Genomic DNA, 14,694 nt, shown 5'->3' with positions numbered 1-14,694 from the left:
CTGGAGATCGTCATCCCACGAGATCTGGCGGATGGATTTGTCAATAATAAGCGGGAGAGTTACAAGTTTCGGTAGGTTCTAGTTTTGTGGAATTTACAAACGTTGAATATTTTGAAGTTTTAGTTAATCCTCAGCGTTGTACATGGAAGTATTGTGGGGCTTCAGTTCAGCAACATAGACCACCAGGGATATCTATATGAATCTATTCATGCCCCCCAGACCACCAGGGATATCTACATGAATCTATTCACCCCCCAGACCGCTAGGGATATCTACACGAATCTATTCACCCCCCAGACCACCAGGGTTATCTACATGAATATATTCACCCCCCAGACCACCAGGGTTATCTACATGAATATATTCACCCCCCAGACCACCAGGGCTATCTACATGAATCTATTCACCCCCCAGACCACCAGGGCTATCTACATGAATCTATTCACCCCCCAGACCACCAGGGATATCTACATGAATCTATTCACCCCCCAGACCACCAGGGATATCTACATGAATCTATTCACCCCCCAGACCACCAGGGATATCTACATGAATCTATTCACCCCCCAGACCACCAGGGTTATCTACATGAATCTATTCACCCCCTAGACCACCAGGGATGTCTATGTGAATCTATTCAACCCCCCAGACCACCAGGGATATCTACATGAATCTATTCAACCCCCAGACCGCCAGGGATATCTACATGAATCTATTCACCCCCCAGACCACCAGGGATATCTACATGAATCTATTCACCCCCCAGACCACCAGGGATATCTACATGAATCTATTCACCCCCCAGACCACCAGGGATATCTACGTGAATCTATTCACCCCCCAGACCACCAGGGATATCTACATGAATCTATTCACCCCCCAGACCACCAGGGTTATCTACATGAATCTATTCACCCCCTAGACCACCAGGGATATCTATGTGAATCTATTCAACCCCCCCAGACCACCAGGGATATCTACATGAATCTATTCAACCCCCAGACCGCCAGGGATATCTACATGAATCTATTCACCCCCAAGACCACCAGGGTTATCTACATGAATCTATTCACCCCCCAGACCACCAGGGTTATCTACGTGAATCTATTCAACCCCCAGACCACAAAGGGATACCAACATGAATCTATTCACCTCCCCCTCCAGACTACCAGGGATATCTAAATACACTTATATGTCCTTACTTATTCATTAAAATAGAACTTTTATTAAACTGATTAAAAACGTAAATCCCTAAAGTGTTTAAATTTATTCCTTAAGAAGGTGTTATGAAAACTTGCGAGAAATGGGGGGGGGGGGGGCTTCTGTTGAATACAATTGTGGTAACCCGGTTGGTAATATGGGCTCCCACTCCATCTATCAGGGGTATATTCCTATTCAATCATTTTGGACCCCTTTCTCGTTTGTACAAACACCTCCCATTGATTTGCACTAAAATTTAAAAAGCACACAGGAGCATACACTGGCGGGGGTACGTTGTGAGACAGGGCTGCTGCAGTAATCAGCTATCTCTCTTAGCCTTGTCAATCCCCTAGAGGCCAATATTGCCATTGCAGGTTTCCCTCACTAAGGATTCCCCCTCTTGTGTGTCGGTGCTGATTGCTACCCTCAACGCGTTTCCCCATTCAGGTTCATCAGGAGGTAGGTATAAAGCGATGTGCAGTGACAACCGCAGTTCATGGGACCACGGTGGTTGGCCCGTTACTTATAAGGATCGAACAGGGATATGTACATGAATCTATTCACCCTCCCCCTCCAGACCACCAGGGTTATTTATGTAGATCTTGAGGTGATTGTCCTTTGTATACAATATGGGACCCCCGATAGTTAAACCTGTTAATATTTTTTGTTTTGATATCCCACCTATGTGTTTAATTTCCCTGGTCTGTATGTGTCGGTCAGTAGTAGGGGGCCATGTACCTGGCTCTGCCCCTCCTCGCCTGCTCTCCTCCATCACCTCTCCCCCTCCTGCCTGCACCACCTTAATTCCCCCCTCCCTTACCTCCGCCCCCTTACACCTCCCCCCACCTCTTTTCATAAATTTGCACAATAAATTACACATTGATCCATTCTTTACTAGCCAGAACTAATCTCAGCCATCAATTTGCTGACAATGATAGGGTCGGGGCTCCGGCAGAACACAGGGGGGTTTTGTTTCATTTCTGGGTGGTTGTGGGGGGGCTTCTCTACACAAACATTGAGGTTATGAATCGAGCTCTGTTTCACACTCCAAGGTGCTAAAAACTCCTAATTCTGGGATATTTTGCAGATTTCAAGAGACCTTTGACCAAGAAACAAAGCAGGAAGCCATATTTGAACGCATTGCAAAACCAGTGGCAGAAAGGTAAGGATGACGGTGGCGCCCCCAACAGTAGGGGTGCTGTACGTAACTACAAAGGAACAGTAACGCCAAAGACTGTAATATACGGGATTGTGACACTGTTGTTTTGGCAGAGGTGCAGCTTTCTGCGGATCCACTACTGCTGTGTGTGAATATACACCCAAGAGGTGATAGATTAACCCTTAATACTGTTAGGAACAGATTAATAAATGCAGGGTGCAGGGGCTGCAAGTTCTCCATAAAGCCTCCTTGTGAATGACTCGCCAGCGTGCTTGTGCGACCGGCGCTCTATTCACTGCTACGGGGCTGTCAGGACTGTCGTCTCCATAGAAGTGAATGGAGCTCCGGTCATGCAAGTATTCACTTAATCACTGCCTCCAGTGATCGGACACTTATTCCGTCCTGTTGCCTTAGTATAACTCCTTTAAACTTTCCCTGTGCTGATGGTTTGTTACAATGTATCAGTACAGGTAGAAAACACAGTTTATAGGTCATCCTAAGGCCGTGTTCAGAGAGCTGCGTTACTGCTACTGCGACAGATAAATCCTGATAACCCTTTGTGGGTCAAGTTTTATTGCATATCAGATTATTAGGGCATCCTGCCTGTCCCGACCCTCTCTGGGGATCCCATGTGATACCATATTGTGCAGCAGGTGCCTTCATTCACCTGGGGTAATGTCTCGGCCCCTGCTCTTTTGTGTGGAGGACAGAAGTGACCCCTGGCATGTAGGGTTTTTGTTGTCTGGAGGGAAATCACCAGGCTGGAGACCTTGTAATGGTGCGTCTGGATCCTACCGAGATAGGCAAACAATCAAAGTGCAATTATACAGTAGGAGAGAGGCCTAACATGGCATCCGAGCGAGGACAAGCACATGGAGCAACACCTAGAAACAGCGCAGCGATGGCGCTCAGCACTGAGGAATGAGACAGCGGCTGTCATTCTGTGCCATGTCACACATTGTATTGCTCTTATCATTTTACTGATAGTTCTAACATATTCCATAGCGCTCTACACACATTTTTTTTCCTCTTTTAAATGTAGATAGAGAGCCCCATATAGGGATCGCAATGTACATTTTTTTTCTTCCTATCAGTATGTCTTTGTAGAATGGGAGGAAATCCACGAGAACATACAAACTTCTTGCAAATGTTGTTCCCGGCGGGATTCGAACCCAGGACTCCAGCGCTGCAAGGCTGCAGTGCTAACCACTGAGCCACCGCGTTGCTCTATAGACATTGTTCCCATAGCGCTCACATCTGGAACTCCTAGCCGGTTTCTCAGGATGTTTTTTATATCGTGGGAGGAAATTAGAGAACCCAGATGAAACCCGTCCAAACTCCGGGAGACGTGGGTCACACTCACACCCAGGACCCCTCACTTGGACTTGTCTTTTCAGAAATTTACTTTAGGCTAAGGCCCCCCTTGAAAAAGCGCTACAGGAAAAAATGCAACGTGAACGCACCAGTTTTTCCCGCAGCACTTTTCACAGAAAGCCTGCAGCATTGTTGCCTAAATCCTTATAGGGAAACCGCTGGCGTGTCTGGACATGCGGATTTCCGTATATTTTTCTGCAGTGTCTGGATGGAATTTCATCCGCTTTCCGGGGACCGTGAAGCGCTGTGGTTTACGCCACGTGAGCCCCTGGCTTTGACTTTCATCTAGTCTCATAATTGGTATCTAAAAGCCGTCTTAAAGGAGTTTTCCAGGATCCAAATGCCAGTCCTTAGGGTCGGTCCTCAGTCAGATGTGGGTGGGGCTAGTCTTATGTGAATGGGACAGCATTACAATTCCCAGCACAGCAGCTTCTATATGTGTAGTGTGAACAGTACGGAGGTCACAGAGACCCTACATACAGCTGAAGGGGGTCAGTTGGACCCTCTTATGTTATGTTCTACCCTAACGATTAGTCATCAGTAATCCCCTTGAATCCTCAGTCAGTCCGTGCCATGGCCTCGGGGTGGGAATACTTTTTCTAGGGCCTGGCGCTCATTCCATGTCCAGCGTTTCTCATGGTGTCCGGTTTCGTGCGGTCAGATGCTTTTATTTTCCCTCCAGGCCGGGATTCAAGCTTTGCTCAAGGCTCCTAGTTCCGGCCACTGTTATTCAGGACAGAACATTGTTTTCTGTTCTTTGCATCCTGAGATTTGGCTCGGGCCCCGTTCTCAGGGGCCACAATATAATCATTTGTGAAATAGGGGTCATTTGATTCCTGACGTTCAGGTTCATAACACAGAGAAGCGTGACATGTTGGGGTCTCTACTTCTGGGGACCCCTAATAAGTCCGGCCCCTGTGAAGCTGTGTGGTGTACGCCCCGTGACTGGGCCACACTATAAGGTTGTCACTACTGTGCCATGTTACACTCGGTAGATTCTGATGCACAAATGTCTGACTCAAATCCTTTCCGTTCATCTCAGCAGGGCGGTTTTGGCGGCAGATACCTGCTTTTTGCCAAGCTCCTTTCAGATGAATAGCACAGTGCCTGCCGCGTGTGAATTCAACCTTACATTGCTCCCAAACAAATAGACAGTAAATAAATCTACTCCTAAAATGTATCAGGTTCTTTAACCGTGCCCTAGTGTTACCATCAGCTTTCCTCTCTTCTCTTGTCTCCTTGCAGCTTCCTTCTTTCTTTTGTCTCCTTGCAGGCTCCTTCTCTCTCCTCTTGTCTCCTTGCAGCCTCCTTCCCTCTCCTCTTGTCTCTTTGCAGCCTCCTTCTTTCTCTTGTCTCCTTGCAGGCTCCTTCTCTCTCCTCTTGTCTCCTTGCAGCCTCCTTTTCTCTCCTCTTGTCTCCTTGCGGCCTCCTTTTCTCTCCTCTTGTCTCCTTGCGGCCTCCTTCCCTCTCCTCTTGTCTCCTTGCGGCCTCCTTCCCTCTCCTCTTGTCTCCTTGCGGCCTCCTTCCCTCTCCTCTTGTCTCCTTGCGGCCTCCTTCCCTCTCCTCTTGTCTCCTTGCGGCCTCCTTCCCTCTCCTCTTGTCTCCTTGCGGCCTCCTTCCCTCTCCTCTTGTCTCCTTGCGGCCTCCTTCCCTCTCCTCTTGTCTCCTTGCGGCCTCCTTCCCTCTCCTCTTGTCTCCTTGCGGCCTCCTTCTCTCTCCTCTTGTCTCCTTGCGGCCTCCTTCTCTCTCCTCTTGTCTCCTTGCGGCCTCCTTCTCTCTCCTCTTGTCTCCTTGCGGCCTCCTTCTCTCTCCTCTTGTCTCCTTGCGGCCTCCTTCTCTCTCCTCTTGTCTCCTTGCGGCCTCCTTCTCTCTCCTCTTGTCTCCTTGCGGCCTCCTTCTCTCTCCTCTTGTCTCCTTGCGGCCTCCTTCTCTCTCCTCTTGTCTCCTTGCGGCCTCCTTCTCTCTCCTCTTGTCTCCTTGCGGCCTCCTTCTCTCTCCTCTTGTCTCCTTGCGGCCTCCTTCTCTCTCCTCTTGTCTCCTTGCGGCCTCCTTCTCTCTCCTCTTGTCTCCTTGCGGCCTCCTTCTCTCTCCTCTTGTCTCCTTGCGGCCTCCTTCTCTCTCCTCTTGTCTCCTTGCGGCCTCCTTCTCTCTCCTCTTGTCTCCTTGCGGCCTCCTTCTCTCTCCTCTTGTCTCCTTGCGGCCTCCTTCTCTCTCCTCTTGTCTCCTTGCGGCCTCCTTCTCTCTCCTCTTGTCTCCTTGCGGCCTCCTTCTCTCTCCTCTTGTCTCCTTGCGGCCTCCTTCTCTCTCCTCTTGTCTCCTTGCGGCCTCCTTCTCTCTCCTCTTGTCTCCTTGCGGCCTCCTTCTCTCTCCTCTTGTCTCCTTGCGGCCTCCTTCCCTCTCCTCTTGTCTCCTTGCGGCCTCCTTCCCTCTCCTCTTGTCTCCTTGCGGCCTCCTTCCCTCTCCTCTTGTCTCCTTGCGGCCTCCTTCCCTCTCCTCTTGTCTCCTTGCGGCCTCCTTCCCTCTCCTCTTGTCTCCTTGCGGCCTCCTTCCCTCTCCTCTTGTCTCCTTGCGGCCTCCTTCCCTCTCCTCTTGTCTCCTTGCGGCCTCCTTCCCTCTCCTCTTGTCTCCTTGCGGCCTCCTTCCCTCTCCTCGTCTCCTTGCGGCCTCCTTCCCTCTCCTCTTGTCTCCTTGCGGCCTCCTTCCCTCTCCTCTTGTCTCCTTGCGGCCTCCTTCCCTCTCCTCTTGTCTCCTTGCGGCCTCCTTCTCTCTCCTCTTGTCTCCTTGCGGCCTCCTTCTCTCTCCTCTTGTCTCCTTGCGGCCTCCTTCTCTCTCCTCTTGTCTCCTTGCGGCTTCCCTCTCTCTTATAACCCTGAAGGTGGTATTCTTGGTCGGTGCACCTCCATAACCTGATCTTGTGTCTTTGTATAACATTTCTAGGGGTCCTTGAAATCTTCCATTGGTTCATAATATTGAGAACAAGTTTTTTCTTCTGTGCGGTCTGGTGGGCCGGTCCTATATTCTGGTCGTCTGGGGCCGGCTCGCACTGACATCACGTGTTCTGGGTTCTTGTGTATTGTGCACACAGCTGTACATGACACCGTCCAGCTGCAGCTCCCAGTACACAATGTCTCTGCCGCAGCTTCGGGATCTTCTCAGTTTTACTTCATCTTATATGTTACTAACATGTTACTAAAAAGGGAACCTGGCTTACAGCTCTTAAAGGGATAGTCATGTTTGTAAGACGCTTAAAGAAACACTCTGGGAAAAACTAATGTTCTCAGCTATTGGTGGGACTGAAGGGGCGGGTCGTGTTTTCTTTATCTTTGTCATGCTCCTCCCCTTCAGGTCCTGTACCTGGTCTGGGTTAAATGTTGTTTGCAATGTAAGGTTTTTTTTTACAGATAACCTTAAACTAAAGAGGTATTCCAACCATAGATATGTATGGAGTATCCATAGGGTATGGTCTTACACGTCTGACCGGTGAGACCCCCCATCAACCAGTACTCAGACAACCATAGTGACCTTGACAGCTGAGAAAAGTGGGGGATGGTGAGCGTAAGTCGAACCTGTGCTCTCCTCCATACAGACTAGTAACCGTTGTGGGGAAACACGGTGGCTCAGTGGCTAGCACTGTAACCTTGTAGCGCTGGAGTCCTGGGTTCAAATCCTGCCAAGGACAACATCTGCAAGCAGTTTGTATGTTCTCCCCGTGTTTGCGTGTTTCCTGCCATTCTACAAAGACATACTAATAGGAGGGGGGGAAATGTACATTGTGATTCTTATATGGGACTCACAATCTACATAAAAAAAAGAAAAGACTAGTCACAGTTGTGGTCTTATTGAGTTTTCTGCAGACAGCAATATGGCTGCATGTGGAAAAAATAAACTCTGTGGACAATTAGTAGCGAGATTTCGGCTTATTTTGTTTTCATAGTTTTTTTCTGCATTTTATATGATAATGATGGAATATTGCAGTTCCCTCACTGGCCACTTGAGGCCTACAATGAGCTTATACTAAGTGTACACCTTGCTTTCTGGCCTGCTGAGACGAGTGTGATACCGTATTAGTCGGGCTGGGTTAGAGGCTGTGGGGGGTCTGGGGATGATGCCATTGCTGTAGTGATGCTTCAGACCTCAATGTGAACAGGCGTGTACAGTCCAGGAAATACCGCCCACACACAGACACGTGAATACGGCTAAGTTTTATAGATATATAGGTTTTTTTTTAATCAATTACATATTTATTTAAATTTGGCAACTAAAAACGTTTTTTGGCTTGTAAATCTTTCAGTTTTGTAACCAAAGGCTCGGAGGTGTTTGGTGTGTAGGCGGTGAAGAGAGACGATGTGTTACATATAGATAGACAGGACTCCTCCATTCTTTACACTGCAGGCTGCTAAAGTTTGTATGAGAAGGTTCTTATTTTATTGTATAACAGAAACCACTTAAAGGGCTTGTCCTGAGGGCAGAACTTTGACCACTGCCATCTTGCGCTGTAGTGGTAGAGCCCGGCCCCCCCTCCCCCCAGTGACCGCGCACACATGACCGCTGCAGCCAATATGCGTCCTCCGCAGGGATTTCGGCAAGTGATGGCCGCAGGAATTTATGAGAACCGCCGGAGAGGGGCAATATCATTGAGACTGGTGTAGAGTTTTTAATTTTTTTTATTCTTTTCCCAACATTTTAGTAGATCCCAGAGCGCCCCTATAAGATATATCTTTAGAAATGTATGTAACGTATTTGCAAGTAAGTCAGAACATTGAGAGCTGAGGGGTTGTTACAATTGTAGCCAGCCTAGACAATCCTTGATTCCAGACTGATACGTGTTCCATGCACTGATACATTGTAACAAAGCACAGGCCATGAGGTTGCAGGGACTAGATTATCACTTTAGTAATGTCTCTGATCTGCAGTCCAAAAACCCAGAGTAGTTACTAAAGTAATAGTTCTGCTGCGACACCGACGTGGTTACTTCTGCCTTACCGCTGCAGTAATGGGTTAAGCGCCCGGTCAGAACGCCTCCAGAACGCCGTGTTCCGTCCGGCCGTGTGGTAACGTGGACAGGACAGGGGCCGGGAGATGATTCACTATATAAATAATGCAGAGGAGAATTTCCACTTCTGACACGGCCCTATTTATACAGCTCCAAATCCTCCCGCTCCTCCCTCCGAAATCCAGGAAACCGGACGTCTTCAGAGCTTTTCTTATTAATATGTTCTAAATCTGTCACGCTCCATTTAAAGCCCACTGGCCCGCGCTCGGATTCCTTTGGTGCGGTGCCCTGCGTCCTCAGCCCGGCCACAAAGCTGTCAGTGTTCCCTCTCCTTCCTTTTCTTCTTTTTATTAGTCAGGATACGGCGTATTTGTACAGTCTAATGAGGAGGGGGGGAGGGTCTGGGGCTTCGCATGATACCGACTCTTGTAGCTTGGCTCTGGCCATTGGAGACGGAAATTTTGCATGATCCAAACAAGCTGCACGCTCTCGCTTCTTGTCACACAACGCAGCTATGTAGGTCTTAAGATGAAGATTTTTAGAGAATTTCCATCATGCGGAGGGCGCAATTTATTTTTTTTTCTGGTTAATTTAAGCACTCGGAGCCCTGGTGAATTATACAGAGGCCTAAATACATTGACTTGTAAGTGTGGTATTACATCACCCGCTGGACACAAGATGGCTGGACTTCACCTGTAAAGGGGTATGCTACTGGGTACTCATGGTGCCCGGGTATTCCCAGGACTTACAATGGGACCGAATTATGGCCAATAAACAAACATGAACACAAGAATGACTGGACTAGGATGTGATGGTATCCGATGACGGAACAAACTCTATGGAGAACCTTACTCTGAATCGTACCCTTGATCTATTAGATTCTGACCCTAGCACCAGGCGCAGCGCGGGATAATGTAAGTCACATCGTGGAGTGACGCAAGGGACAGCGCGGGCTAACACCAGGCAAAGTGCGGGGTAACACAAGGCATCGTAGACCCTGAGTGTCTGTAAAATATCCCTAGTGGAGACGCTCACCTGCAATACTGAGCCTAACACAAACAGGAGAGCGCTAGGACCCAGTGTCAAGAAAACCAAGCTAAGCAAAACTAGACGAGACAGATCCCTACAGGAGGACTCAGAACCGAGAAATCTAGAACTGGATCTAGAGCAAGACACTGGAAAAATGAAGACTCTACTGCAAGCACTTCTACTACCATATAGAGAATTACTGGATTATATACACATAGCACACCCTATAACCAGTACCGTATAGAGAATTACTGGATTATACACATAGCACAGCCTATAACCAGCACCATATAGAGGATTACTGGATTATATATAGCACAGACTATAACCAGCACCATATAGAGAATTATTGGATTATATATAGCACAGACTATAACCAGCACCATATAGAGAATTATTGGATTATATATAGCACAGACTATAACCAGCACCATATAGAGAATTATTGGATTATATATAGCACAGACTATAACCAGCACCATATAGAGAATTATTGGATTATATATAGCATAGCGTATAACAGCACCATATAGAGGATTACTGGATTATGCATAGCACACCCTATAACCAGCACCATATAGAGAATTACTGGATTATACACATAGCACAGACTATAACCAGCACCGTATAGAGGATTACTGGATTATACATAGCACAACCTATATACAGCACCATATAGAGAATTACTGGATTATGCATAGCACACCCTATAACCAGCACCATATAAAACAATCCTTTAATAGTCCCACCATGGGGGAATTCAGTGGGTTACAGAAGCATAGATAATACAGTAATAGTACAAGAAAAACACATACAAGCTCAGAATAGAAGATAAAAAAGCTACTAGGAGTCATTACAAATAAAAAGAAAAGACTTCAGGATCTTTCAGTTCTCTGTTTGGAGTGATCTCCACTTAGCCCGGTGTTGGTTGTACAGCCTGACCATGGTTGGGAGGAAGGACCTCCGATAGTTCCTCCTCACACTTGGGGTGAAGCAGTCGGTCACTGACAGTACTGTCCAGTGTTATCATGGTCTCATACATGGGGTGGAAGTCATTCTCTAGCATGAAACTCAGCAGGTCACTCCAAAGAAGATGACCGATGCTACCACAGAGTTGAAGAAGGCCTTAAGAAGTGGTCCCTGGACTCCAAAGACCCTCAGCCTCCTGAGCGGGTAGAGCCTGCTGTGCCCCTTCCTGTGTAGCGCCTCCAGGTGATCAGCCAGTCCAACTGATCAACAAGGAACGGGCATTGAAATAGTCAGGACCTATAAGTACCTGGGTGTGCTCTTCAATAATAATCGCGAGGCGACTCGGCCTGAGAGAATGAGCACCTAGCTTCTATTTCCAGGAGCCAGAACAAACCGGGTCCTGGAAAAAAGAACTGACCAGCTCCGGTCATTCATTGGGCCGAATCCGGAGCGGAGTGCGCAATTGGATGCAGTGCACCGCCATTCAGTCGTGGATACCCGTATTTTGGACCGGAACCTGAGGTGGTCTCCACCTCAGGTTCTGGGCCAAAAAAACCCTTGTGAACTTACCCTAACCAGCACTATATAGAGAATTACAGGCTTATACACACATAGCACACCCTTTAACCAGCACCATATCAAGAAATAGTGGGTTAACCCTTTTGCTGCCAGGGGCTTTCAGACACTTCACACCATTGTCGGCCAGAACATTTGTTTTACGCTACAGAGATGTACAAGTAAAACCCTAAACTATCGTACTAGGCCCCCTTGCCTTTTATTTTCTGACAGTAGCCACCTGCCACATGTCTATGAACAGTGTATGGACTGTGAGTTGTTTTATTTTTGAGTTTGTCTTTACAAGTGGCCCCTTTGTTTTTTCCGCCCCCTCCCCTGATGTTTTTGAGCCTCGTTGGCAGACATCTGGCGTGCATTGATTTCGGCACGGCTCGTGCTCGATAGTACTTGTTATTTATTTGTTTTCATCTGTGATTTCCAGAATGGCGCTCATGCAGAAGGAATTTTCTAATAATAACCTGGAGTTCAATTTGTCACATTTAATCTGTGCCCTGGCGTCACGCCTCTGCACCTTGGTGGTTTTGCCTGTTTTGGAGCCGCTTGTTGCGGTGTTAACATCTCATTAGCGGTTCGGGGTAGTTATACTGCTCTGATTGTTTTCAGAGGTTGGGATGTAGAGTATTTGCCTGCAGCCACATGTGGCACTGGTTGTGTGATCTGGATACTGAGAGATTCCAGCACGTGGCTGTGTGTAAATAGAGACTGCTGCAGATGGAAGAGGACAGTGATCTGGCGCGCTTTCCCTTGTGGAGGGGCTGTCGCTCTCCTTACCTTGTGGAGGGGCTGTCGCTCTCCTGCCCTTGCGGAGGGGCTGTCGCTCTCCTTCCCTTGCGGAGGTGCTGTCGCTCTCCTTCCCTTGCGGAGGTGCTGTCGCTCTCCTTCCCTTGCGGAGGTGCTGTCGCTCTCCTTCCCTTGCGGAGGGGCTCAGTCTCTCCTGCCCTTGCGGAGGGGTTCAGTCTCTCCTTCTCTTATGGAGGGGCTGTCGCTCTCCTTCCCTTGCAGAGGTGCTGTCGCTCTCCTTCCCTTGCGGAGGGGCTGTCGCTCTCCTTCCCTTGCGGAGGTGCTGTCGCTCTCCTTCCCTTGCGGAGGTGCTGTCGCTCTCCTTCCCTTGCGGTGGGGCTGTCGCTCTCCTTCCCTTGCGGTGGGGCTGTCGCTCTCCTTCCCTTGCGGTGGGGCTGTCGCTCTCCTTCCCTTGCGGAGGGGCTGTCGCTCTCCTTCCCTTGCGGAGGGGCTGTCGCTCTCCTTCCCTTGCGGAGGGGCTGTCGCTCTCCTTCCCTTGCGGAGGGGCTGTCGCTCTCCTTCCCTTGCGGAGGGGCTGTCGCTCTCCTTCCCTTGCGGAGGGGCTGTCGCTCTCCTTCCCTTGCGGAGGGGCTGTCGCTCTCCTTCCCTTGCGGAGGGGCTGTCGCTCTCCTTCCCTTGCGGAGGGGCTGTCGCTCTCCTTCCCTTGCGGAGGTGCTGTCGCTCTCCTTCACCTTGCGGTGGGGCTGTCGCTCTCCTTCCCTTGTGGAGGTGCTGTCGCTCTCCTTCCCTTGCGGAGGTGCTGTCGCTCTCCTTCCCTTGCAGTGGGGCTGTCGCTCTCCTTCCCTTGCGGTGGGGCTGTCGCTCTCCTTCACCTTGCGGTGGGGCTGTCGCTCTCCTTCACCTTGTGGAGAGGCTGTCGCTCTCCTTCGCCTTGTGAAGGGGCTCAGGCTCTCCTTCCCTTACGGAGGAGATGTCGCTCTCCTTCACAGTCCAGTTCCGTAAAGGCATTGTTGTGTGTTGTACTGGGGTTTTTTGTATATAGTGTTATACGTGTGCGTGTGGATAGATAGATAGATAGATAGATAGATAGATAGATAGATAGATAGATAGATAGATAGATAGATAGATAGATAGATAGATATTAAAAAAATTGAGAGTCTTCAGTAGTTGATACCTTTTTTAATGGCTAACTAAAAATGATGACAGATTGCAAGTTTTCGAGGCTCTAGGTTTCTTTCTCAGGTATAGTGCCTGAAGAAGAGGCCTAGAGCCTCGAAAGCTTGCAATCTGTCATCATTTATAGTTAGCCATTAAAAAGGCATCACCTACTGAAGACTCTCAATTTTTTATATTTCATATCCACTGACTATATATGTATGTATGTGATGTCATCCCTGTATATCATGGATTCTGTTCCCTGTACTGTGCACTGATCTTCTATAGGGTCTGCTCTACTATTCCGTCCTTCTGTGTTATTTCTGCCTTATTCTAGCTGCGATGGACCCGGTGACCTCTGATGGAGCCGCTCCTGTAATTTCTGTCTCTAGTTTCTGTGGGCTGGCTGCGGATACGTGTAGTCACATTTCTGCATGTATCACAGTTTTCCTGCGTCGGTCGCTCTCTGTGACCTCAGATGCATTTTACATCATTGATTTATAGAGAAATATGTGGAATAGTCTTAAGAATATTTCCTAATGTCTTATTTCTATGCTGTGGTTTTCACATCCTCATGACAACTCTTCCTATTCTGATTTATTTTAAGGTATTGTGCCAGCCCACGTCAGCGGCCACATCAGTCCACATAATAACTGGCCTGACAAGTCTTAGTAAAGTGTGAACACTGATCTAGATGTTGATCTGATAATATATGTGTATACTACTTGGTCTATCCTGACAGTGTCCTCACCGGCTACAATGGCACCATATTCGCTTATGGGCAAACGGGCAGTGGAAAAACCTTCACCATCACAGGAGGAGCCGAGCGTTACAGCGACAGAGGGATCATCCCCAGAACATTGTCATACGTCTTTGAGGAGCTTCAGAAGGTGTGACCTATTACTGTGGTGTGTAGACGGTGTCTGTGACGAGTGGTCTTGGACCTTCACGTATTTGTTGCTTTTATCTTTATGTAGGATGGTAGTAAAGTCTACACGGTGCACATCTCCTACCTGGAGATATATAATGAGTGTGGCTATGATCTACTGGATCCAAGACATGAAGCCTCCAAGCTGGAAGACCTCCCGTAAGTCACTTCATGGTTATTGATAATGATGTAGTGTTTAGTCACAAAGGGAGATGCTTCCGAAATAGCATGTCCTGCATTCAGTGCACCGTCCACCGACCTGCCACAACTTCATACACAAGGGCCTATATACAGGGTATGATATGGTGACAGCCCTATAATGATTCATGATCAGGGCCAAAAGGATCTTCCAAATGAGGCTCATGTCGGCAGCTATTCCCCCCCATGATGTCCATGTTCACAGCCATCTCCCTGATGAGGTCCATTTTTGCAGCAATCTTCCCCATGAGGTCCATGTCCGCAGCCATCCCCTTCCATGAGGTCCATGTCCACAGCCATCCCCTTCCATGAGGTCCATGTCCACAGCCATCCCCTTCCATGAGGTCCATGTCCACAGCCATCCCCTTCCTG

The 14,694-nt window shown here is 48.5% G+C and overlaps 1 protein-coding gene across 1 annotated transcript in view; it reads left to right on the top strand.

Annotated features, from left to right (window-relative positions):
* The first annotated feature begins 14,079 nt into the window (after nucleotides 1–14,079).
* KIF6 (kinesin family member 6) overlaps nucleotides 14,080–14,694 on the top strand; it is a 56,537-nt gene continuing 55,922 nt past the window's right edge. Inside the window, exons 1-2 of the mRNA XM_075267350.1 lie at nucleotides 14,080–14,086; nucleotides 14,174–14,283. The gene's annotated coding sequence lies outside the window, so the exon portion shown is untranslated. The remainder of the gene's footprint in view (nucleotides 14,087–14,173; nucleotides 14,284–14,694) is intronic.

The sequence above is a fragment of the Leptodactylus fuscus genome, chromosome 3 (assembly GCF_031893055.1).
Source record: "Leptodactylus fuscus isolate aLepFus1 chromosome 3, aLepFus1.hap2, whole genome shotgun sequence".
Taxonomy (NCBI): Eukaryota; Metazoa; Chordata; class Amphibia; order Anura; family Leptodactylidae; genus Leptodactylus; species Leptodactylus fuscus.
Note: the sequence above shows the minus strand (reverse complement) of the source record. Positions and strands in the feature narration are given on the sequence as shown.